The following is a 4,162-nucleotide window of genomic DNA, read 5'->3' as shown; positions in this document are numbered from 1 at the left end:
CAAATACGAAAGCGTCTGTCTTGTAATCAAAATTTCAAGACAGAATTGTTCTCTAAGTTCAATATAATATTCTCATCTAATCCTAATTAATCCAAACCAATACAATCAATTAAACGATTTTCTTAAGTTAAACCTAAAGACGTGAATAAAACTGGATTAAAACAAGTTTTAGTTAAAAAGCATTCCATGTGGGTTCGATATCTTTTATTACTACAAGCGTATACCGTGCACTTGCGGAAATCGCTCAACAAGTTTTTTTTCGGCGTTGCCGGGGAACCCCAAAATTTTTAACAAAATTTTAGATTTTTCGTATTTTATTTCGAATCTAGGTTTAAACATACTTATTTTAACTTTTGCAATTTATTAATTTTAATTTACTAATTTATTTATTTTTCAAATTCTGTTTTGTAGGTAGTTTCGGTTCGTGTACGATTTCAGGTTCATGCGCAGTTATCGAAGTTCAGGCATTGTACCAGACCCTATAGACCCGAAAATTGAAAAAACCATTAGAAAGAACAGGAAAAACAAGAAAAACAAAAACAAAACTCCATCAAAGACAAACACCGAGCCAGATATTATAGCAGACCCACCAACACTTATGGATTACGCTAGGCCAGGTGTGGCCGGTGTAACCAATAGTATCGTTAGACCCAGAATCACCGCAAACCAATTTGAAATTAAGCCAGCATTGCTTAATATGTTGCAAAATAACGTAACATTTTACGGGTTACCTAATGAAAATCCTAACACCCATTTAACAAATTTCCTTGAAATTTGTGACACTTTTAAAATACCAGATGTGACTTCCGAAGCAATCAAACTTCGACTTTTTCCTTTCACTTTGAAGGATAGAGCCAAAGAGTGGTTAACTTCAATGTCAGCCGCAACGTTTGCAACTTGGGAATAATTAGCCCAAGCATTTTTATCAAAATATTTTCCTTTAGCAAAAACTGCAAGAGTCATAAAAGAGTTAACATCTTTTTCTCAAAATGATAATGAAACTCTTTATGAGACTTGGGAACGTTTTAAAGAACTTCAGCGTTTATGCCCACACCACCAATTACCCGCTGAACTTTTAATGCAAACATTTTACAATGGATTAAATCCTACAACTAGAGGTTCATTAGATGCTATGTCGGGAGGGCTATTTATGAAGAAGACATCAGCCCAAGCAAGAGAACTTTTAGAGGAAATGGCAATCAACAGCAGTATGTGGCCCGCGGAACGTGGACATACACCGGTGGCGAAACCATCATCCTCAACCACATCATCAGTTAAAGGTATAGTAGAACTTGATCCAGTCGCAATGTTACAAGCCCAATTTTCTTCTTTGTCGCACAAAATTGATAAGTTTATGGCACCATGCGATACCAATGGTAATCCAATCCAAACGGATGTGGATTATGAAAATATGAGTGAGATCGAATAGGTAAATTTTGTCCAAGGGCAAAACCAAACTAATAATCCTTATTCTAATACTTATAATTCTGGATGGAGGAATCATCCTAACTTTAACTGGAAAGACAATAATAATAATACAAGTGCTAATCAAAATCGTACCAATAATTATCAAAATCAGTCAAGAGATACGATTAGCAATTTATCTTCTAAAATCGACAAATTCATAGATGCTATCAGTGGAAAAATAAGTAATCACGACGATGGTTTTAAACGGATCGAAAATAAATTCGATCAGCTTATTAAAAACCACTCATCTAGCATCCATAATTTGGAGGTCCAAATTGGTCAACTTGCTAAATCAATTCCATCCCAAAAAGAGGGAAGTATTCTCAGCCATACAGAAGAAAATCCGAAAGAGCAGGTAAAGGCTATCACTCTTCGTTCAGGGAAAAATTATCTAGGTCCGAAAATGCCTGGAGATGCAACATTACCAGGAACTGATTTACCAAAGTCCAAAGAAGATATATCAAACACAAAAAGTTCACCAATTGACTCAAGTAGAAAAACCTTTGTACCCAAACCACCTTTTCCATACAAAGTCCGAAATAAGGACTATGACAAACAACTCTTAACGTTTTTAGACAAACTTAAAAATTTGCACATTACTTTGACGTTCATGGATGCAATCACGCAAATTCCTAACTATGGTAAGTTTTTAAAGGATTTAATTTCAAAGAAAATCAGTTGCGAAGGAATTTCATCTATTTCGCTAACTGAGGACTGTAGTTCAATAGTGTCAAGTACTTTGCCCACTAAACTCAAAGATCCCGGATGTTTTACTATTCCGTGTAAGTTGGGAGATATTGAATTCCCAAGTTGTCTTTGTGATTTAGGAGCAAGTATAAATTTAATGACATTGTCTATTTTTAACAAGTTAGGTTTAGAAGAAGATATCAAACGTACCAATATGGTTTTGCAATTAGCGGATCAAACCACTAAGAGACCATATGGTATAATTGAAGATATTTTAGTCAAAGTCGATAAATTTATTTTTCCTACCGATTTTATTATATTAGATTTTGCATATGACGTTAATTGTCCACTAATTTTTGGTAGACCGTTTATGAACACAGGACGTGTTCTAGTTGATGTGTCGGAAGGGAAAGTAGTTTTGAGGATAGGAGAAGATAAGATCGAGTTTGATATGAACAAAGCGATGAAATATCCTATGGAGGAATTCGCTTGTATGAAACTTGACTTAGTTGAAGAATGTGTCAAAGACGTTATTCAAAAAGAAGAAATAATAGAACCTATAATGGGTGAGGAATTAGAAGATAAGGACCCAGAGCCTTTGATTCGAGAAGATGGACCAGTTCCGCCTTCGATTGTAATACCCCCTAAATTAGAACTTAAAGAATTACCCAGTCATTTAAGGTACGCTTTCTTAGGTGAAGGCGATTCTCTACCTATAATTATCTCTAACAAATTAACAAATGATCAAGAAGAAAAATTGAAAAAAGTTGTTAGAAATAGGATAGGAAGTATGGGTTGGCAAATTTCAAACTTAAAAGGAATTAATACTAGTATCGTAATGCACATAATTCACTTAGAAGAAGATAAGCCACCTAAAGCGGATAGGCAAAGACGCTTAAATCCGAACATGAAAGAAGTAGTCAAAAATGAGATTACTAAACTTTTAGACAATGGAATCATTTATCCGATCTCGGATTGTGAATGGGTTAGTCCAATCCATTGTGTACCTAAAAAGGGAGGCATAACTGTTGTAAGGAATGACGAAGGTGAATTAATACCTACGCGAACCACCACCGGTTGGAGGGTTTGTATAGACTATAGGAACCTAATCAAAGCAACTAGGAAAGATCATTTTCCCCTACCTTTCATTGATCAAATGATCGAAAGGATAACATGTCATGCATTTTATTGTTTCCTAGACGGTTATTCCAGATTCTTTCAAATTTACATTTACCCGGATGACCAAGACAAAACAACCTTCACATGTCCTTATGGAACATTTGCATATAGGAGAATGCCCTTTGGTCTATGTAATGCACCAGCAACATTTCAACGTTGTATGACAACAATATTTAATGATTTCATTGAAGATATAATGGAAGTTTTCATGGATGATTTTTCAGTTTATGGAGATTCTTTCGATGCATGTTTACAGAACTTAGATAAAGTATTGTCTAGATGTGAAGAAACGAATTTAGTATTAAATTGGGAAAAATGTCATTTCATGGTTGACGAAGGAATTGTTTTAGGTCATAAGATATCTGAAAAAGGTTTAGAAGTGGATAGAGCAAAGATTTCAGTTATAGAAAAATTACCCCCACCAACTACTGTTAAGGGAGTAAGATCATTTTTAGGTCATGTAGGTTTTTACAGAAGATTTATAAAGAACTTTTCTGTAATTTCCAAACCACTTACTAATTTGCTTATGAAAGATTCAACTTTTGATTTTAATGAGGATTGTTTACAAGCTTTCGAAACACTAAAAACAGCTTTAGTCAGTACACCTATAATATCGAAACCCGATTGGAATTTACCTTTCGAAATTATGTGCGATGCAAGTGATTTAGCTGTAGGATGTGTATTAGGTCAAATGAAGGATAAGAAACTTCATGTTATATATTATGCGAGTCACACATTGTCCGGTGCACAGTTAAATTACACTACAACTGAAAAAGAAATGCTAGCAGTAGTTTTGCATGTGATAAGTTTATGTCGTACCTGTTAGGAT

At 34.6% G+C, this 4,162-nt stretch overlaps 1 non-coding gene across 1 annotated transcript; it reads right to left on the bottom strand.

The window, feature by feature from the left end:
• Positions 1–955: 955 nt before the first annotated feature.
• LOC136234343 (small nucleolar RNA R71) lies at positions 956–1,062 on the bottom strand. The gene has a single exon (XR_010691231.1). It is a non-coding gene; the product is annotated as a small nucleolar RNA R71 (small nucleolar RNA).
• Positions 1,063–4,162: the final 3,100 nt, after the last annotated feature.

This window comes from Euphorbia lathyris, chromosome 6, assembly GCF_963576675.1.
Source record: "Euphorbia lathyris chromosome 6, ddEupLath1.1, whole genome shotgun sequence".
NCBI classification, from domain to species: Eukaryota; Viridiplantae; Streptophyta; class Magnoliopsida; order Malpighiales; family Euphorbiaceae; genus Euphorbia; species Euphorbia lathyris.
Note: the sequence above shows the minus strand (reverse complement) of the source record. Positions and strands in the feature narration are given on the sequence as shown.